Source organism: Patella vulgata, chromosome 9 (genome assembly GCF_932274485.2).
Source record: "Patella vulgata chromosome 9, xgPatVulg1.2, whole genome shotgun sequence".
Classification (NCBI taxonomy): Eukaryota; Metazoa; Mollusca; class Gastropoda; family Patellidae; genus Patella; species Patella vulgata.
The window spans coordinates 18341824-18365935 of NC_065887.2; the positions used below are offsets into that span (position 1 = coordinate 18341824).

The 24112-nt window shown below is 36.1% G+C and overlaps 1 long non-coding RNA gene across 1 annotated transcript; it reads right to left on the reverse strand.

Moving 5' to 3' along the window:
• Positions 1–334: 334 nt before the first annotated feature.
• LOC130014306 (uncharacterized) lies at positions 335–21913 on the reverse strand. Its single transcript, XR_008789260.1, has 2 exons — positions 21690–21913; positions 335–1193 (listed from the first exon to the last, which is right to left on the reverse strand). It is a non-coding gene; the product is annotated as an uncharacterized LOC130014306 (long non-coding RNA).
• Positions 21914–24112: the final 2199 nt, after the last annotated feature.

A 24112-nucleotide genomic window follows, 5' to 3' on the forward strand; every position in this document is an offset into this window, starting at 1 on the left:
GCCAGGAAATAGACTCAGATTTTCGAAATTTTCAAGGGCATCGCATCTCCCCGTTACATAAATCCTGGCTACGCCACTGCCTCCATATAAAGGGCCATTCAGTTTATTATATAGCTTATCTAGTTCTAATTCCCCAGTATGTGTTCGAATTACCAAGGCCCCGCTGGACTGACGGTCTCATATTACTCAAGTCTTGATGTAATATGGCACGCACACTTGGAGACTTAGCAATGCCATTTCTATTCCAAAGTTTAAATTAAATATGTATATATTCTAAGGATGGTGGAGAATACGGATAAATATATTTTTACAAATAACCCAATTATTATTATTATTTTTTTTTTTTTTTTAGTTTTATAGTTTTTATTGCGAAAACATACACTTTGTTTGTGAAATTTTGACGTTGAGCATAATGAATAATTTGCAAGAGTTATTATATCAATTTGTACAATCAAGAATTTTAGCAGTTAACAAAAAGACAAAGAACTGGTCACCTTAAAGAACTGACTAAACGGGGCTTATAGTTACAGTGAATGCAATTCTTGTGAATAACGACATAGAGGGGGTGGGGGTATCTATACCCTCATCAATAAAATAATATTTAGAGCAAAGAAATAAAACAGTACAGTATACTTAGAAATGAAATTAAACAACTGCATAGTGCAATGAAATTAAACAACTACATAGAGAATGAAATTAAAACCACTGCATTAAATAGAGTTATTAAATAAATACCGGAAACCAATTGATGTATATAAAGTGACATATCGTATCACCCAATGTCCAAAATGCCTACAATGTCTATTTTCGTGTTTTGGTCGCCCCCTGTCTTTTTGATCCAGTGAAAGCACGCCTCCAATCCTGTAGCCCATTGCTGAAATAACCGCCATAACTCCCAAAGCGATCTGGTGAAACGCTCAACTGCCTCTTAGATATTCCATTTTTTAACATATTCTCCCAGTCCAAAAATTTTCCATTCTCCTGTACGCCGAATCCCTTATTCATTCCACCGAAATTTCTTTTAACTAGCCACTCATACCAGTCCTGATATTTTCGATCTGCCGGAGCATCACCAAAACTGGCTTGTTTCGAATCACCCATGCCAACAGCGCAATGGATGAAAACTACGGCGACAAGGAGAAGGCATAATGACGTTACAACTGATTTTTCCATTTCAGATGTTTCTTTTATGCCTGCAAAATACAAAATATAGACAAATTATAATAGGAGGATATAGACAAAATGGAATACATCACAGTAACTATTAAGGCCAAAGAGGAACCCAATGGGTTTCTTCATCTCCAGAATTGGCTAGCATTTATCTTATCCCAGCAACTGAATGAATATCCCTTTCTGGTAGAAAAGGGCAACCCAAAAATAAATTTTGTTTTCTAATGTACACGTGAGGTTTTCAAAAATTAGATGTAAGAAGATTTTTGCTTTCGGTGCCTGTTCGTTTGGTCAGGCATTTTCATAGACCCCTCGTGAATGTGGCGTCGGGAATTCTCAAATATGTTCTTTGGGTTGAATACCCCCTTCAGTCCCAAGAGCCCCTCTGTAGCTGTTTTATTTTTAGGACATACAGCTATAGGACATACAGTGGCATCTGCATTATCAATGAATGCTTATCCGCTAACGACGAGGCGATTTGACAAAACGTATCAACACGGCGCGATGGGGATCAGCCGACCTTATAACATACATACCTAAATACCGTTGGATTATTTAGTGCCTATTAATACACCATCTACATCGTGCGAGAAAATGTCTAAATTACTTAAACGGATATTCAAGAGTGGTACAGTCCCCCGCAAAAATTAATTAAAAACAAGTTTCGGGTTGAATCTGGTAAACAAAGAAACATGACGCACAATGCCCTGCGCCCCCTCTTCCATCCTAATCTCTCTTTTAAATGCGCCACTGACACGGTCGTTTTATCGTCTAGTAAGTTAGAGTGATTGTTTACAACGTTCTGTTTCCAGTATATGATTTACTAATTAATAAGCAATCTGATTAAAAGATCTATATATCGTTTCATTTTTTTATACTTTCGATGGCCTCTACTAAATGAAGATCTGACCAGTTGTAGTGGGAGGTCGTGTCAGGGTCAGGTTTTGATCCTATGACGTCAAACATTTGATTGACCAATCGGCGTTGATATTTCTAGTAAGATACCCACAGTTCCGTGCATCGCACGCCAAGAACTCGCTGCAACAGACCGTTTCATTGGTTAATCCCTCACATAAACCAGAACGGGGGATACAGCTCTTTCAGATCCTAGTGTAGTAAAGATAAGTAAAACAAAATTTTGAACGATACGAAACGAAACGAAATAGGATTTGTGTTTTAACCAGAATAAATTAATATTGTAATCCGTTGCCTTCGGCTTCCAGAAAGTATTACTAGACTCCATCGAGTCCACTTGTGTCGGTTCCTTATATGTTTATTTTAATACCCATCGATCGTGCACTTAAGAGAAAATTATAGTTGAATAAATTCCCAAGACTCATGGAACATTGATTTTGTTTAGAGCACGACGGGTGACTCTTTCTCTTTCCTATAAAATAAATAATGTTAAATTGTACTTAATTTAAAAAGCAACAGGGGTCGTGTCTTTCAAGCCAAAACAATAGATCAACTAGGAATAACATGACAATCCATTTCATCTTTATTTAGCTGTAACTAAAACTTCGTGATCTGATTCAATTTGTCCTATACAGACTATGGATATATAGAAGGCCTCGTGTAATGAATGTGTTTGTCCAGAGATAGTTGGGTCTTCTAATTAACACTTTAATCAAAATAAAGAACAACAAATGTTAGCTCCTATTTTAGAAAAAAAGGTGGGATTGGGGATGAGATTTGTGATTGTTTATTTTTCTAGGTATAGCTTGGGCGTTTTAATCAACATTTTAATCAAAATAAAGAAACGAAAATTGTAGCCAGGAGAGTCGTATATTTTAATAAGCGGTGGTATTTATGGAGATATTCAAATATACAATGTGTGTTCTTAAATTCCGATTGTGCATTACGATGTTTATGTTCATAGATACAGAGTAGTCTATATCATTAGCCAGCGTTATGTTACATTCACAGATCCAGATTGAAAGTTATGTTACGTTCATAGATTCAGATTGAAAGTTGTGCTACGTTCATAGATTCAGAATGAACGTTATATTATGTTCATAGATTCAGATTGAAAGTTGTGCTACGTTCATAGATTCAGAATGAACGTTATATTATGTTCATAGATTCAGATTGAAAGTTGTGCTACGTTCATAGATTCAGAATGAACGTTATATTATGTTCATAGATTCGGATTGAATTTTATGTTACGTTCATAGATTCAGAATGAACGTTATATTATGTTCATAGATTCGGATTGAATTTTATGTTACGTTCATAGATTAGGATTGAAAATTATATTACGTTCATAGATTCAGATTGCACGTTAAGTTACAGTCATAGATTCAAATCCAACGCAATGTAAAGTCCCGGTCCAGGTACGGTTTGCTACACTGTTCGTCATTATTTGCCACGGCTTTCCAAGGTAGCCCAGTGTTTTCAAAGCTTGCCGACACGCAGTAAACCGTACCGCCGATGGTAAACGTGCTGTAGCGATTTTTCTCATGTATCAACATAATTTAAATTAGTGGATATTCTCGCCCATTCGTGGGCTGTCGTGACTAAATCGTGGCCGGTGAGACCGGGGATTTACATCCATAGATACAGAGTTTGTTACGTTTTAACAAGTACGTTTAGCATTACTCATGTTGGACCTACTATAAAATTGTGGTCTCAATACACCTGCATTAGACTACACCCAGCGTGATATTGCAGACAAAAGTCGTTGATTCAGCGGAAGCCGCGGTGGTTCGCTAACCTGTAGTTCCAGGGTTCGACTAGGTGTTGACCGAGAATGTTCATCGGGAATTTCCGGTGTGGTTTCCCATTGCCACTGATGCAAGGCGGAGGGCATAGCATGAAGCAGTGTCCAGCAATTCGAATGGTACGGTTAATTTCATTTCATTTTTTTTCTGATTCAGATGAATGTCTACATTGACATTATGTAATATACTGTAGTATTTTTGGACCAGGAACTGATCGCTAACCGCTACTCATCCGTCACATTGCTTTGCATATAAACATGTCGGCAGCTAAATAAAATCTATCTAAAAAAAATGACCATCCTATCATATCCCTTAAATTTTCGGTTTATCTTTAACTGGCCCATAATATATCTCTTCAAATGGCTTTCTACTGTAATACGTTGTTTTAATTTTATTTGTAAATCAATAAAAGGATACAGATTTGCCATTAACATTTACAGCTATCACCGAGAAGATTGAACACTAATACCACAGCTCCGAGGTCTTTAAGTTACATTTATACTTTTAAGTATAAAAATGTACATTAAAATGTCAATAAATTGTATAGCATCTGCGTCGGCTAAATATCAAGTTAACCCTTTAAGCACCCTACCAGACTCAAAATTTGTAGATGACGTTAAATTATCGAAGCTGCTTCAGTATACATCAAATCACTATGACATATATTTGGAACTTATGATTTTAAAACTTATTTCCATATTTTACAGTGTTTCCTTTGTAGACTTTTAATTGATATAAAAATTGTTGGTGACTTAGTTAAATTTACTTCATTTATGAAAGCTTAAATCCCCCAAAATAATTTGCTTGGAAATAGTCACTATTTGGCTCGGTGGGTTAATAGAACATTTAAGATGTGGTTGGCTCTGTTTAATAGATTTTTGTTTCTATAAATGTCTAAATTATAGTTTCCTAAAACGTCCCTGCTCTCTCTCCCAATGCCGACAATAGTTAAATTTGCCTTTATCGTGTCAGCGTTTTCTGTATCTTTCTCAGAGCTTTCCCACCAAATTATGATCGAAGGCGAATGGTGGGGGCACGGGTGTTTTATGGCGGCGACTTATTATTAAATTTTCTACATTACTAGATATATTTAATATCCTATAGTTCTTGTGTCTACCTAGGGCCCTCAATGAAATCAAGTAAAAAAAAGAAAGCAATGACTGACACCCACTCCTTCTATTTACCTATAGTACTAATGTCTACCTAGAGACCAAATAAAATTTAATAAAAAGAAAGTCAAAGAAATGTAATACGGTCCAAGATCTCTGTAGATTAAATAACATTAGTTATAACCTTTACATAGTACAGATTATCTACATATTGACATTTCAAGCATCGTAACATCTTTTAAGAATTATATGCTAAAACATCATCAGACCTTGTTAGTAAGAAAAGATCTATTATTTAATCAGCACTATGTTTCTTTCCTGCTTTATTGACTCTGGTTTTGGTTCGATTCCGGTAATTACCATTTTCGTTGCTAATTAATTACTTGCCAATCATGATTTCATTAATAAAAATAAATGTTAGCAAATATTTGTTCGGTTTTGTAACTGATTACTGTATTTCTGTTTTCAACGATATTTATTCATCTGGATCAAATAATCTTTTTCTCAAGCGTTTGGAAATAATCGATTAGCAATAATGCGGCAAACATCCCCCGCAAAAATATATAATTGATAATTGGGCATCTTAACTTTTATGTTGTCTTATAGTGATGTAGTCTGTCATCAAGAAAAATATTCTACGAATATTAGTCTGGATGCGTTGTCAACATTTGAGAATAATAGGTTATTGGCTAGATTATCCGGTCTTTTACGTTGTCATAAACTAAGTCCAAGGGAGATAACTAGTCCTAAACCAAGATGTTGACGCCCTTGAAATTAATTTAAGAATACCATTACAGAAAATTGACTGCAATGCTAGTTCAATATCCAACACTCTTAATTTTTTTCTCTCTTCATGGGCCATATCTATGGGTTTTTTTTTTAAAAATTAATCCAATTCGTCGTCAGGATTCATGTATGTTTATATTAATGCAAGATTTATGGGATGTATTGCGGGAAGGGGCACAACTCTTACTTGACTTGGTCAAAGATACTGGATACTCAACCACATAAAATAAAAAAAAACTCCCCGGTTACGTATGAGCAATGGAACTTTTCGACAAATATTGACAACGGTCCCAGGCCCTTCGTACGTTAAAAACTAGGAGGTTCTGGGTGACCGAGACTTATAGTGCTGTCTTAGCCGGTGGCGGTGGATCGTTTATATAATCTTCGATATTATAACTTGAATTAGAATTCGATATTGGTCCATTTTCATTAACATTGGTGTTGTTATCTAACCGTGAAAATATGGGCCCCTGATATCCAATATTTATGTCGTTTTCTCTATGGTCTCGATTTCCATTTGTAATGAGGGATCTTGATATGATAAACGAGTCAAAAAATCGTTACTGAAGTAATATATGTTAAACGGTAGGGCCTGCTATCGATGTAGTCTGGACTAGCCAACAGCAAACGTCTGCCATCCAATTTGGATTGCTCGCGCATTTCGACAAACATAACTGATTAGAAATTACAATAAAATTTTATAAAACTGAATGTAAATAAGTTTTTATATATTCATATTAATTAATATAATATACTAGAAGAATGCCCGGCTTCGCTCGGGGGTCATAACCCCGAAACCGGAAGTGGTAGACTAACGCCACCTGGTCTATGTTTCTCCCCGGTCCGAGCTACCCCTATTCTCCAAATTTCAGACTCGGGGCAGACCTAGTGTAGCCGCCAACCCCGAACAGACAGACAAACAGACAGACAAACGACAGTCACAAATATTAGAATAGATGTGTTTCGACCAATTTTCGTCCATTATAGATTCGAACGAATAGAGGTTTAATTAGCGCCTTTAAATGAACGTTTGCCTCACAGTGTTCGTTTACCGATATATCGACCAAGAACATATCAATTTGTTCTTTAATAATCGAGGAAATTGTCATTTATATATGTATCAAATAAAACAGACGTGCTTAATTAATAAATATAACAGTGTTTTAAATTAAAGATACATTATGGGAAATTCGATAACGAGTTGGCAGTTCTCACTATAATAGTTAAAAACTAGATAATGTAAAGGCAATTTGCTGAAAATTTCATTCAAATTGATCCACTTTGAACCGAGAACCAAGCGATTGAAATTTCCGCCTAGCCTCCATCATCATTACTAAAGTCAGTACGATAAGCAGCATAGTCACGATTATCCATTTAATCGTTAAATCGTGAAGGAAAGTTTTGCAGTAAATCGGCTCATAATCCACTAAAGATCGCAGGCTAGCGATGCCATCTAGAGTTGATTATGGTCTGGATAGGTTAATTAATGTCTAATAAGTAATTTAGATAACATGTCAGGCCTAAAGAAAGACCCACAATAAACAGATTTAGCTCTTGCATAATGTATGTTTAAGGTATTAGAGCACTTAATACTTCGGTACAACAAATATTGGCACGCCTGTTTCGCGCCACTGTCAAAAACCCCAATGCACCTGCGAATCATTGAAATAACAAAACCCCAATATACCAGACGTTGGTCACGACCTGGAGTAAATAATGTCGAGAGGACAAAACAAGTCGCAATTTATTGACGATATTTATCGTGATTGTTTTGTCTAAATGGATGTTAAAGACAAGTCAGTTAGACTATTGTTATTGAGAAACATAACAATGGTAACAGTTAGTTACTGATACACCAATATAAAATAATTACGTCCATCATTTTCCATACGGAATGGTTGACTTTTGTTTGACATTTGACAATACGTATGAAAAACAAGGATTGTTGTGCGTAATCTTCGGAAAATGATCGAACTGTTTCGCTTAGTTTTTCGCGGAGAATCATATAAACACCATTAGCACCAATGTACTTAAATGGAAATTATTTTGTTCCTTATATAATTCTTTAGTCGCATCACCTTTAAACTTTTCTCTTGTAAACAATGATAGTCTTACGTACTAGGATGGTAGGACGCAAATTATTTATTTTTTCAAAATGTAGTTCGGTATATTTCTAAGTGCTAAACATGTACAAATCCAATATTTTGCGTGGGTTCCTGTTAGAATACATGATTATCTAGTCTCAGTTTAATGTAATTTGTTTGTTAGTTATATTTAAGTCTTGATAATCGGGGCTGTTCTGTTGTTTGGAAAGACGCTCATGATCTAGAATTTGTCAGCCTATAATCAGCGTACAAAATGTCAATGCGAATACGGATTATCACTTCAATATAAAACCACCTGTTAAGAACGGGGTCTTTATTATTCATAGGTTTCATTTAATTACTCTCCCAGCTTTTTAATACTTAACATTGGAATTATACAGATACATATGAAATTATCTATGTTATAGACACATGCCATGCTTTAATCTATACAGTATTTCCATCTTTGTCATGAATAATTCAATGTTTTATTCACGTTTGTGAATATCTGTTTTGTATCGATAATACGAAACAGACAGTTGACGTTTCCCATTGTACATACACGTAAGGTGCAGCGAATTATTTTTAAAAAATTGCACCATATGTTAAATCAAAATAAATTTACGACAACGCCATCCGTTTTAAACGGAAATTGAATTTCCATTGCATCCAAAGGCCACAAATTTCTACTTTTTGCTAGACCCAAGTTTTAATTCAACTTGTCATGTACAAGGTTTGTTTTTCTCTTGGAGGGGAGGGGGTGGGTGGATGGCCGAATGGTTAGCACGTGCGCGCTGTATCATAAGGCCTGTCATTGAGTCAACTGGCGTGGCTTCGAATCCTCGGTTTTCTCCGGGTCCTCCGATTTCCTCCCACTGCTAAAGACCCCTACGCGCAAGCGAATTATTGAAATAAAATTAAACCATATGTTAGTCCCAAAATGACCTAGTTTGTGTCGAGTGGACGTTAAACCCCATTTCTCTCTCTCTTTTTCAAGACAATAATCAAGGCTTAAGCCCACTTATAAATGGTAATGTCTGCTAAGTGGACGATAAAGTGTCTCTGGTCTTTACGTTTGTAAAAAACGGCCCGAGGATTTATACACGTAAATGACCCGTTGATAGTTTACATTCGAAGAAAAATAACAGCGAAAATAACTTTGGTTGGTCATCATATTGTCCTAGATAACATTATATCTTCTGACCACAAAAATGGCCTAAGCTCAAACTGACATGGGTTCAGACTGATATGGTGTCATGGTAATATGGAATTTGTCACGGTAAACCATGAGCTCTGTTATCTTTGTGGACTTTCCCCGGGTACCCTAGTTTCCTGACACTTCTAAAGGTGAATTATGTGAAATCCTCAAATCAGAAGTGATGTCGGGTTTTTCGAAACGCAACCCCTACACACTACACTTGTCACTATAGTTTGGACGTGAATTTATGTTGTTGATGATCCCATAATTCATGCATTATTATAAACAAACATGAATCGTGACGACGAATTAAAATTGATAAAAAAAAACCAGACGTGGTCCATGAAGAGAGAAATTTTACATTAAAAAATTAAGAATGTTGGATATTGAACTGGTAATACAAATTGGTTTTTTGAAATGGCTATTCTTTAAAAAATAATCTTGTTTTAGGGCTAGTTACTTCCCTTGGATTTTGTTCGTGATAATGTAAAAGACCGGATAATCTAGCCAATGACCTAGTTATTCTCAAATGTTGACAATCCATCCAGAATATTCGTAGAATATTTGTTTGAATGATAGAGACTAGCCTTTTTGAGTTAGTGTTCAAAGGTGGTGTTAACAAACATGTATAGGCTACACCCAACGGCGTTGCACCTGTGTAAAAGTAGTGTATGTGTAATATGTTTATTAAATTAAGTATTCTAGATCTTGGGGGTACAAGTAGTATAGGATAGTGTGTAATCTTGACCGTTGATGAGATGGCGTGCGTGCGCAGTCTTGCCGATGTTGCCATGCCACCAGCACCATGTTCGCCGTCGTATATACTCATCTTAACCACCAGTTTGTGATATTTTTGAGTGCCACGTTTATTTTAAACTAGACATATCTTAAGACAGATTAATACAAGCCTTGACTTATTTCTTAATCCTGGGGATCACGTTACTAAGTGGGTAAGACGCTGGCTCGCTAGCCTGAAGGTCGGGTGTTCGATCCCTGCATTGGCCGAGAAAGTTCATTCAGATTTTCCGGCGTGGTTTCCCCTTGTCAGTGATGCAGGATGGAGGGCCTGACAAGGACAGCTGTCTAGTCGTTCGGGTGGGACGAAAAACCGAGGTCCCGTGTACACATTGGCGTGCACGTAAAAAATCCCCTGGCAGTTGGAATTCGATATAAGAGTAGGCTGTAGCGCCGCTGCCCGGGCAAAATTTCCCTCATAGCACACTGTATGGCGTATGCCCGTCTTCATTAGCCCAGGTTAGGAGCAGAACAGCAGGACGTTAAACCCCATTTCATTTCATTTATTTCTTAATCCATGACTATTTTTGTACTTCAAATTCTATACATGGTGCTAAATAAAATATTGTTTCTAAAAACAACAAAGGATTTTTATAAAAAATAAACTTCTTGGGTTGTTGGAAAACTTCCTATAGCGCCGAGTTACATAAATAGAATGAAAACAAGTGAAGCAAAGGGAGAAATCCATTTTCAAATGTTATAAAGAGATCTTGTATGAAAACGAGGAATAAGACATACGTACTCTGTGCAGATTGGCAAGGGCTTGTAAAATCTTAACTGTAAATATTGATGTAAATGTTAAAAATATATAATGGTCAAATATTAATATCAATATTAACATGGATTGAACAGATCATAGCCATCTAAAAGTGACAACCACAATAAAGAGTACTTTTTACCAAACAGTTCCAACATCTTGGTCAAACATTATTCAAAATAGCCATTTGAATTTATTGTTGATTTCTAATGGTTTCACGCCGCCATCTTTAATTCCTCTTAGCCATTTTCAAATGTACTTGTATTGTAGCCACAGGCTACATGAGGCCAATATACATGTATTATCTAACCTGTATTTTTTGTTTCAATGGAGCATTTCTGTATAATTTAAATCATGACTGACATTTTATATTGGTCTTCTATAAGACTGCTTCATTTTTAAAGAATACGAACTAGCTTAGGGCCTACACGTTTCTAATTTTCTCACTCATCGCACAACATCCATAGTAAATTATTTTATTTATTGTTGTTGAAGTGAAGTTTTTTGAGACCGGGTGTTAAGAGCTACACATTCGATCACACGGCCCCTCGAACAATCAATCGAAGATATGTGATGATTAAATAAACTCACGGAATGACTTCTGGTGATTTGATTCCACTCTTCCTGATTTTACACCACTTTGCTTTTTATTGCCTGATAGTATCACCGTTGCCAAGAGGGCTGTTGGAGAAACTTGACGTTAACTACGCAAAGTAGATTAGATGTTCTCGGTGTATTATGGGAAGTGTAAGCCCTGTGGCCATATTCACACTCAAACAACGACCTCCCGGTTCGTATTTACTTTTTCAAATTGAAATGAGTGTTGCTTTCCTCGAATCATTAGAATGATAACAGTACTGAGATTAGAATCAGTCTCCCCGACCTCGTGTATTACTAGTTACTTGTTTAATCATGGTTGGGCACACAAAACGAAAACAATATTAATCCATTATCGGGAGAATTCAGTTGTACCCTTTAAACACGTTGAATAAAAACAAATAAAAACAAACGTTCGTTGGTGGATGTTTTGGTAGCCACCCATGTCATTTAATGATATGGTAACAATCCCACGATATGTATACTTATCTGGTCATGGGAACAATATGTAGTGTTCTGTCTGGACATGGTAACAATATGTACTAATCTGGACATGGTAACGACATGTGAAAATCTGGTCATGGTAACAATCCCACGATATTTACTAATCTGTCTCGACATGGTGGCAATCCCATGACATGTGCTAATCTGGACATAGTAATGTACTAATCTGTCTGAAAATGGTAGCTATCCCATGGCATGTACTAATCTGGACATAGTTATGTACTAATCAGTCTGGTCATGGTAACAATCCCATGACATATACTAATCTGAACATAATATATCACGATCTTGGAATATACTAATCAGAATGTATTTACCACGATCTTGGAATATACTATGTGATAATCAGAAAATGTGTACCACGATCTCGGAACATACTAATCTGACCATATTTGCCACTTTTGGTCCCGATGTTGTATTCATAATTTCCCCAGGTCTTCATCACATGATAATTTCTCATCTGGTCAAGTTAACCATGATTTGAAAGGGTTTATTTTGAGCTTACTGTTACAATATCGTCTTCCGACATTGGCGGGTTGGCGTTCCAGAATTGCCAATTATATCTCACTCAGATCTTAAACATAGACTTCTAGTATTATGAAAATGTCTTTAATCTTTCCGTTTCCGACAGTTTTCTTGTGGGTCTTATGTATAAAGTAAACCACCTATTATGCAGTTTGCGTAGAAACCTCCTGAATGAATGAGAGTTTGAGGATTCCCCACGGAGGAGAGCGGGTATAAGGGGAAATAACTATCAAGTACCCTCAAAGAGAAATAAATGAAGCAAATGTGTGGCAATAACACTAGACACTTCGATTGCTAATTATTATATACTTAGTCTAATTGCTTTGTTGTTAATTTATTTGGTCGGAGAGGTTATCACGGTGTCTGTAGGGCGCAATCAGGGACTTGAATTATCTGACTGAAGCGGCACGTCTGAATGAAACCTTTCAATCGCATCAATTTCATACTGAAGCCCCAATGCATCAGGCGAAATGAAATGAAATGGACTTTAACGTCCTACTATTCTGCTCTGACTGGGCTACTGAAGACAGGCATAGGCTATACAGTATACTCTCATCATATACATGCGTGCATTTAATTGAGCGTAAATATTGTCTCATAGCTTCTTGTCCCGGTTTCACTCAAAATTGTTCCCCTTGTGTTAACTAAAATATAACCATTTATATAAACTGATTTACATTCAATGGTTTCGGTTTTTACTCTAACTGCCAATCAGTTATGGTCGGCGAAATACGCGAGAAGTCTCAATCGAATGGCAACCTCTAGCGTCTGGTTATTCCAGTTTACCCCGGTAGTATTTATTGCGCTTGCTCTCCAGATAAGAATATGACGTCACAATTTGACATGACTTGTGGAATATATCTAGCCTCGTTCTTCGAGTGCCTTGTTGCAAATGGCGCTGAAACGCATGTTGGTACACAAAATGTTTATTTTGTTTTAAATATTGGATATCGGAAGTCCATCTTTTCCCGGTTAAATCACAACATCATTGTTGATTTAAATTGACAAATAATTTGTGTTTTCAATGTCGATGATTGTTGATTATATTGAGTTAAGAGACTTTACTACACAACCGGTGCCCGATTTTATAAAATTCGCGGTTAATCCCCCAGACATCACTCCAAACTTCACGTTGTCTTCACCTTGTAACCCCCACTGCTCAAATTCTTGGACACCCGCTGATTCTATACTGGGCCCCAGTATCGGTAGAATATGATACAACGTGGACCGTTTAACGTTAATAGGAAAATTTAATAGGAAATCGTGACTAGCTTCCTATGAATAGTTTTAATGTACTTAACGTGTTATATATTTAAAGACCCCCTCTCAGTTCTTTCTGCGATTTACATAACATTAAAGATACTCTAATTTCATTTTAGATTTTGGATATGTCCGATAAAGACGTTGAGATGTTGGAAACCCATTTAGGCCATGGCGTCAAAACACAAAGAAGTCTATAAGCTAAACAATTCTACAATTGAATTATCTAAAGTGCGATTATATAATAGATATAGATGCGGTTACTGAATCAGAATATCTTGGATTTATATTAAAGGAGCTAAACCTCTAACTCAATATTTTCCATAAAATTCGAAATTATAAACACGAATTAAAATTCAATATTGGTCCAGTTGATGTTGTTATCTGGTCGTGAAAATATGGGATCCTAATATCCAATATTTAGGACATAATTAACACTTTAAAATCTGTATACGAGTCGTGCATTTATATGGTTTTGAGCGCTATTTGTAGTGAACAATGAAAAACACATACTAAAAGACAACGCAGAAGTAATTAGTAATGGCTGATTCACAAAGGACAAAAAAAAAATTGTAGAATGGACCCAGCAGGCGTAAACGACTGCCATTCAATTTGGATTGTTCGCGTATTTCACAGAACATAATTGATTTAAAATTACCATAAACATAAATAGTTGCTTTTAGACCCATTTTCATCCCTTTAAGGTTCCAAAGAATAGAGCCATACGCCCTTTAATATTGAAATATATTAGAAACTTATTTATAATCACAGAAATAGGATGTAATATTTCTGACTACTACAAGCTGGTGCTGTTGATATTATTAATGAATGTTATTTTAACACTTTAAACATCATATTCAATTAAATGGGATTAACGCTATTGAAATCATATAAGTATCTTTATTCATCAAACATTTTATATTTTAATATATAATACTTGTCGGGTATCTTTACCTATAAAAAACGTTATGTTTTCTGTACGTTTTGCTTGTGTTTGAAGGTTTCGCACATGCTACCAGCCGTGGAAATGAGACAACATAATAAAATTAAATGATACAAATTGGACATAAACATACATGGTATGTCAAACATTTTCTTCTTAGGGAGATACATAGAATAAGTCTATATTTAGAACCAAACTAATGTATTTTTGTATATCTTTAACAAGACTACGCGTATGTTTATTTTTGGGAAGGAGAGGATTCCATCTGGACTAATTATTTGTAACACTAATCTACAATAACTGTACATCAGTTCGCAATGATGTCTTGGGACATAGCAATTTAGTCATTCATTTGTCATTCACTATAATTTTATGCCATGTGGTTTATTAGATACCTCGTCCTCATTAGCCCCGTTTGTGTGGAAATGGGTAAAACGTCACAAACACCATTTTCATTTCATTTGACTTTTAGGACCCGAAATGACCTGGTTTGTGTCGAGTGGACATTCAACCTCTCCTCTCTGCCCACCCCACCTCTCTCTTACTCTCTCTCTCTCTCTGACATGAGACTTGCGAAGTTAGCACCGAAGTAAACCTAATAGAGATTTGTCATTGCCTTTCAAGTTTTATGTCAAGGACTGCACATTCTCTACATTATAACGTTTGATGTTTAGCATATACTTAATATAATATTGTCTTTGTTTTATTCGTATTAATAGAACTCAAGCGGCGGTGCTCTTAGTACAAAATTGACCGACAATACTCTTGACTCGTTAAGATGAGACTATGATTCTTCAAATAGATGTCAAGATCGGTTCATCAGGCAATTTATCTTGTCAATTGTCTATATGAGAGACTGTACTTGAAACTTATTTTTTGTTCGATTTCAGAATCCTTTGTTAGCACTGAATGTACGTTATGGTGTTTTGAATATGTACACGACAATAACATAATATTGAATATACTTATTTCATGCAGGCTATGTTGTACAAAGTCTGTATATATTTGATTAAGTTTCAGAATATATCGATTAGTGTTTGCCATAGACACTGTGTGTGATTTTACAATTCCCCGATTGTGTATGTAATCCCCCCTGCGCTTTAGTCCACTCGACACAAACTATATCATTTCGGGATTAAGACATGGTTCAATTTGCGCGTATGGGGTCTTTAACAGTTGGAAAAAAACCGGAGAAACCTCACGCGGTTGGCCAGGTAATACTACTCCCTGTCATATACAGTCTGGTAGCCGAAACCATATCAGTTGACTCAATGGCAGACCTTATCATCTAAAGCGCACACATTAAACCATTCGGCCACCCAGTCTCCCTTTCCAGTTTTTTCCAAATCTATTAAGTTAAAATACGCAAAAAATCGGCTGCCATGCGGTGGCTACATGACTACTAACCAGTAGGTTCCGAATTCAATGCCGGGATTCACTTGCTCTTTGGTGCGCTTAGTCGTTCAGAAGGGGTCAAAAACCGATGTGCACCCCTTTCTGTGGGTGTTTTCGTAAAAAAGAACCTTTGGCAGTTAGAATTCGATAAACAGTAGGCGAAAATGCGACTGTTTGAGAAAAAATGTCCATTGCCGCATATTGCATGACGTATGTCCATCTTCATTAGAACGTTTGAGGCAGAAAACTAGGACGTTAAACTCCATTTCATTTCTTCAAGCCACAGACTTGTGTATTGGAATATATAATTATTTCCATCTATAAAAGCCTATATTGGATGATATAAACATACTTATTATAACATTTCCTCATATAATATGTGTGTTTTCTGGACATTTTAATTATCAGTGTCTGGAAGTTGATTCATTGTCAATCTTATTTATTAAAGGTGTTAAAGCTCTAACTCAGTATTATCCATAATACATAAATTGGATTCAATACTGATCAATGTCAATCAATAGTAATGTTGTTATACCTTATCTCATTTAGTACACAATGAACATTTTAAAATCAGTACACGCCGTCGTGTACTCTATGGTTTATAATGAATAAATATTATCATACCCCACAAGACAATGTGGAAGTAATTAAAAATGGACGATTCACAAACAAGAAATATAATGTATTAACAGAACTGATTAGAAGTTACAATAAAACAAATTCAAAATTGAATGTGGCCTAAATAAGTTTATGTACACATTAAAGGTGCATTATGTAAGATTTAGATAAATATCTGACCGTTGTGCCTATAACAGTTCCAAAATAAAAGTTCTAAAATAGATAATGCGAAATGAATATGTTTTATTGAAAATTTCATTCAAATTACTTTATTCTGAGCGAAGTTATCACTGTTTGAAGTTCTGACAAGATGTGCCATAGATTGTTTATTATCCTAGCCACGGTTCTTTTTAATCGGGACTTGCTTCACAATTTTTTAATTAAATGTTTTGTGTAATTTGTTTTGATTGGTATAATCGATCTGGTTATTAGTAAATGAAACGTTGTAGTCTGTAGTTCCTTTAGGAAGGGTCTCTGATCGGACGATGTCCGCTGACTATTCCTATCCGCCTATATAGCTGCAATATGGAAATACCACTCTTTCCCACCTCTTCTAGGGCTATTTCTGAATCCTTCTATTTTTCACCGTGATTCTTTATTTTCCGCCAAAAGAAATCATTTCTCGCCATACCTGACATAAATTTATGATAATTCAAGACTATTTTCAAGTAGAATTTTGCGATTAAAAAGAACATGCGGTCTGCACATGTTAGTTTCGTAATGGCTGATCGGTGTTTGTGGATATTTTTAATCGTAAAATTCTACTTGAAAATAGTGTTGAATTATTATAAATTTGTGTCAAATGTGGCGCGAAATTATTAATGTCGGCGAACAAAGATGAATCCCGGTGAAAACTAGTCCGTAAGGAATCCAAAATAGCCTTAGAAGAAAGGTATTTTAATATTGAAGCTAAATAGGGACGAATAGGAACGGTCAGTGGATCCGTTCCGATCAGAGAGAGAGAGAGAGAGAGAGAGAGAGAGGGGATGGGGTTTAACGTCCACTCGACGCAAACTAGGTCATTTCGGAACTAACACATAGATCAATTTTATTTCAATATTTCGCTTGCGCGTAGGGATCTTTAGCTGTGAAGGGGGGGTGGAGGACCCGGAGAAAACCCACGAGGTTGGACAGGCGACCCTACTCCTTGTCACGTAGTACAACCGGGGAATTGAAACCACGCCAGCTGACTCAGTGACAGACCTTAAGATACAGCTCGCACGTGCTAACCATTCTGCCATCCAACCCCCCGGTCCGATCAGAGACCGTTCCTAAAGGAACTACTTGTGAAGTCTTGTTGAAAAGTCGCTGTGTAATATACTATAGTAATTATTTGATTATGTTGCAATTACTAAAATTTAATGCCATCCAAGGAATCTATTAATAAGTGATCTTTTAAATGCATTCATTATATTATATAATTTGCTATTCTTTGAAGTTCAAGTTAAACCAGGAAATACTCATATCACATATTAATTTGTAATAGCTAATTAATTGTTTGATATTACGGCTTATTATTTTATGCCGTATTTCTATATTATTGATTTATTTAATAAAAGCTTATAGATTTTTAATCAAATTTTTCGAAAGATTTTTGAAATGAATTGAAATGGGGTTTAACGTCCTACTGTTCATCTCCATCAGGGCTAATGAAGACGGGCATTCGCAATGCAGTGTGCTATGAGGGAAATTATGCCCGAACAGCGGCACTACGACCTGCTCTTATATCGAATACCAGCTGCCAAGGGCTCTTTTACATCCACACCAATTTGTAATGGGACCTCGGTTTTTCGTCCCATCCGAATGACGATACGTTGTCCCTTGCCAGGTCCTCCGTCCTGCAACACTCGTAAGGGGGGAATCCCGATGAACTTTCTCGGTCAACTTAGGAATCTAATACGGAGCCTCCAGGTTAGCGAGCCAACGTAGTGTATATTCAATGCATGTAATATAGCTTATTTGCCGGGGTGGCACGGTGGGGAGTTCCCCTCTTTCTCCCCCCCCCCCTTCAACCCACCAACCCCGTCTTAGATGCTTTACAGGCCCCAAGGTATAGCGCTGTGCGTCCTTAGTTTCTTATCAGTGCGACCATAAACATAATCCAGCTGAAGTTTGCATAAATTTGTTTAATGAATGTAAAATTTCACAATTTAATACCATGCCTTGCACATCGCCCTAAAACATTTTGTTTAATCGCGCACAAAACTGTTTTAAATGAATTATATGATTCAAACACCATTACACTATTGCCACCGAGCTAAACCTCAAACCAGTAATTTATCCGCCGATTGCGTGTAACCTAAAGTATATTCTACTGCTAATTCGTTACACCGACACTAATTTTGCTTGAGAAATTAGCAACGTTTAAATTCTGACATGTCAATCAATTACATATGTAATGTATATCTTGGTGCATATCTCGTATAAATCACAGAGAGAAATGGAGTTTAATGTCCACTCGACACAAACTAGGTCATTTCGGGACTAACATATGGTTCAATTTTATTTCATTAATTCGCTTGCGCGCATGGGTCTTTAGCAGTGGGCGGAAACCGGAGGACCTGGAGAAAACCCACGAAGTTGGAAAGGCGATCCTTCTCCTTGTCACGTACAAGCGGGGAATTGAAACCACGCCGCTTGACTAAATGACAGACCTTATGATGCAACGCGCACGCGTTAACCATTCGGTCCCCCAACAACCCGTACAATAAAGCCCACGCAATAAACCATTCGGTCATCCACCCCTCTAGTTTAGAAGCATACAGTAATGTAATATGGGTGTATATAAATTGATTAACATTCAATTTGTTTAGCCCATTCTACACGGGTTATTTTTTATTATTAATATTTTGTCGTTTGTGAATTAGCTATTTTTAATTACTTCCGCGTTGTCTTCTGGGGTATGTTTTTCTTTACTGATATTAAAATGTTCACTTATAGTGTCTTAAATATTTGATATTGAATTATAATTGGTGTTTTTAATTTCGAATATTATGGAAGATATTGGGTTAGCGGTTTGGCCCCTTTTACAGAAAATACAACTATTTTATTCCGCTTTCAGTTCAGAAAAATAGGATGTTAAAACCTAGTGTTTGCAAAGTACCGGTAATGACTGAAACTAACCGAGACAAAAGACAAGCTCGAAGAAACGCTCACAGCAACAACGACAACGAATTTAACAGATCATCACAGACTTGGTTTATTGTATATCCGATTTACGTTTTAGGGTTTATAACATACTCGTAAGCTAAACCTTGGAATCCCAAGTGAGCTTTGGTGGGAGGTTGGGGCATTGCAGAACCCGAACGAAAATACAACCGGGGAGGAGATAGGAACATCTCAGAACCTGGGCGAGAGGGCATATTTTTGGTCTAGATTTCTGCCAGGGAGATCAGACGGTAGCAGAATGACAATACTGGTGTAAACTCTAGTTAAATCACATGGGGTTTCATTTCATTTTACAACTACTATACCCTCCTGTACATTCGTGGATTTAATAACACAATGTGTGGATATCTTAAATTTTATTTATTGTGAGGAATGTCGTAGTAGAATATAATGATCTAAAGTATATTAGGAGTCGTAATATTCAGGGGTAACTTTGACCGTGTTTTCCCAATTTTTTTACCGTTTCTTGGATAAACAAGTTTTTTTTTACTTAAAAGCTAACCCTTAGTGTAACATACAGCAGTTTTTTCAACCTTTCGTTCGTTCGTTTCTAGAGTTTTACGTCCACTTCCACCTAGGGTGATATCGCAGACAAGTTCTGTCCGTAGCAGGTATTAAATGCGAACACTTGTATCGCATCGTGGTCCCTGGCGGCATAGTACAAAACAGTATCGTCATTATGCATGCATGTACAAAAAAATGTTATTCTCAGAAGTGGGGTTATTATTATTTCATATACACGTATTTGCATAAATTATGTCATGGTAAAATTGAGTGTCGTATACATTATCTAAAACAGATTGAGAATAACCCTTTTTAAAGATACATTTCCATAAAAGTATACATCGGGTAGTTATTTCCAATAAAAGTATGGCAATTTTGGTATTTATAGAGACGCCCAATTTTGGTATATATGGAAAGTAGAGACACGCAATCCTACTGGAAAAATACTATATTCCCTGATAAAACACCCATGGGGTGCACACAAGATGAAAGGGTTTGGAAATTTGGTATATATGTATATGGAAAGTAGAGAAACCCTACCTTAAAGGAAAAATACTGGATTCCCCGAAAACACACCCGTAGGGTGCGGTCAAGATGAAAATGTGACCATTTCTCTAAATGGCATCATGTCTCTTTAAGTGGCGTAATGGACGCTTCTTATGTGTTAATCTAATGGCTAACGATTATGAGAACATTGAGAGAATTAATCATCTAGTAGACTCTCTGATTAAACGGCGGAAAAAGGAAGTTGACAGGCTAATCCAGGAATTTACTGAAGCTTCGATATTTATGGTAAATAGACAACGAGAGTAAGACGAGGGCTCGCTAGCCTGGAGGTCGAGAAAGTTCATCGGGTTTTTCCGGCGTGGTTTCCCCTTGGCAGTAGGGCCTGACAAGTACAGCTGTCTAGTCGTTCGGATGGTACGAAAACCTGAGGTCCCGTGTACACATTTTCGTGCACGTAAAAAATCCCTTGGCAGTTGGACTTCGATATAACAGTGGGCCGTAGCACACTGTATGGCGTAATGTATCAGCTAAACTTTATTTTGTGTTTTTCTTAATCATACTCTGCCATTTATATAAAAAAAAATCGCAAAAAGCATTACACACAATATATTCGAAAAAACAGAAATGAATAAATGAAATTTATTCATATCCGTATATCAGATGGCAGGTATTTGAGGTGCGAAGTATTTGCTTGGAATTAAATTAATTCAAAGTATATCAACAGAAATTTGAATTGATCTGTGTTTTTTTTTTGTTTTTGTTTTTTTTTTTTGTCTTACAAAACAATTAAAAAATATATAAATGATAAAAATATTTTTTAAATACGTTCATATTAAAATCATTGAGAATAAAACATCTTTATGAAAGAAAAATGAAGTCCGTTTCACCAGCTGTTGAATACCCTTGCATAACCCTTCAACTTTCCGTGGAAATAGCTATATGACAAAAGATTCGGAAAAGGTACTTTCACGGAACCCACTTTTTTCGTTCTCGCACTGCCGCCAGATGACTTGGATCTAAAAAAAAATTAATAAAAGTTTATACCTTACCTTTAAGGCGAAGTTCTCGTTACGTTTCGTATCAAACAGGAGTTGTGGAATCCCGGGAAGAGTTTTAACTGCAAGAATCAAAGTTTGCAGGACGCGTCATTTTATAGACGCTCGTTGTTGATAAGTCTATGTGACGTCATCAATTCATGCTTATTATGTTGACCCGCCTAGTGTAAGAATCGGGGTTGTGAACAACGAATCGATCGTCTGCTTTGATTACTGGAAATAAGTGAAATGTTATTGTCTGCGAGGCATCACTCAAACAAGCGGTAATGAAATAGGCTAAATGTAATGGTAAGGCTCTTAATGGCACGATCGCGTATCATCTAAGGCATTAAAAATGCTAACAAGCTAACCAATGGTGTAGACGCGAAACTAAATGATTCAAAATTGATTGAATCAAAGAAACACTCAAAGTTATCACTCTTGCGTGTCATTGTTAGATGTAGTATGGCCCTTTTGGATATTTTAGTTTCTTCCTTGTTTCTGATAAAAAAGACAAAGATAGAGCAAGTTGTAATATTTCACCAGAAACTGGTATCAGGAGTGTTTTGATAAACTAGGTTTCCTTTTTTTTCTCGCCCATTTATTAAATGAATAATTGCTAGTGATAATAATAAAGTGACAGTTTCAATTACATATCTATTACCTTTTTAAAGTAAAAGAAGATTGAATTATTGGAAATGTGGAAATTCCAAATGAATAATATAAAACATAAGTGAAAACTATAAGGCATCTAATGCATCGTACCCGCCTCATCGTGTAGCTAAATGAGGTTTTAATTTGGTAGAAAGTAACCTTGGGTCGATATATTAGCTGACAGTTGATCAAATTTTAAATAAACTTACTAAATAATGGAAAACTGGTATTCTATAAAGTCTACCTACGTTTAACCTGTCGATATAAGAAGTGTTATTAAGTGTTCTAGAACTCTACGTATAACCAACCGGTAGAAGAAGTGGTATCTACGTACAACCTGCATGTATCACCAGGTCTAGAAACCTGTATTATTATACAAGGAGTGGTATCCTGTGTTCTAGAGACCATACGTAAAACCCGCTTTATAAGAAGTATTACATGTTTTAGCGAATCTACGTATAGCCTTCCTATAGCAGAAGTGGTATCATGTGTTCTAGATAACCAACCTATAATCTATATGTATCAGAAGTGGTATCAGGTTGTTCTAGGGTGTCTATACAAAAACTATATAGGCCATTTTTAGAAAAAATAAGTACTTCCACAAACTTATCAGGATACCCGATGACACATCGCATTTGATATATCAGCTGTAATGAAACAGGCATTACATAAGAGCTAAATTTGTTTATTGCAGATCCTTCTTTAGGACTAAAATGTTATCTAAATTATTAATTAGACATTAATTAACTTACCAATACCATAATCAACTCTCGATGTCATTGGATCCTGTGATATTTAGTGGATTCAAATACGTTTTCTGGTGGATGCGCTTACGTAAAAATGGATAATCCAGACTTTGTTTATTATCGTAACAAGGGTTGTAATTCTCTCACTAATATCTAGGCTCAGAAATACATTGTCTGCGGAGTGTACTTTTTGAACATAATGGTTTAGAGAACCATTTGTAATGAACAAAGAAACCATATCCCAGAAGACAATGCGGAGGTAATTAAAAATGAGGACTGATCGCGTATGAACATTTTAAATCAGTACACGACGTCTTGTACTCTAAGTTTCGAGGGCCATTTGTAATGAACAAAGAAAAACATATCCCAAAAGACAATGTCGAGATAATGCAAAATGATCGATGGAAAACGACAAGATAAAATACCCCCCCCCCCCCCCGCCAAAAAACGTGTAGAATAATCTACTAAGCAGCGCAAACGATTGGCGTTCGTGTGTTTCACGGGACATTAGGAATTATTTTTTTTAAAACAATTTTCGTCTTTTTTAAGGTTCCAAAGAATAGAGCCATACGCCAGTTAATGATTCGTGTGTAAAACAAAATATTGGCAACATTAGATATCAGTTCAAATCGATGTTCTAATCGATTTCTCTCGCATAATGTTATTTTCCAAATTATGACGTAATTAACCCACCTCCACAAAAAAGAAATTCGCTTCTCAAAATCGCCACACGTTAACCCATCCCATTCCATCCACGTATGCACATTAATTGTAGGACTGGGCAAGCCACTGTAGTCTTTAAACTATACCTGGTATGGTTACTGATCATATTTTGCGAGTTGCATCTTCGTCATTAAATAGCATTTGTTATACCCGATGATATTATCATATTATTTAGTAATCAAGTTAATCGACAAATGTTTTTATTTTAGAACATAACTCGAGGGATTATAAACTATTATTAATGAGAGAATGAGGAATTAATCGAAAAACACTCTTAGTTCTAGATATCACCGCGAAAGACAACAATAACCCAAT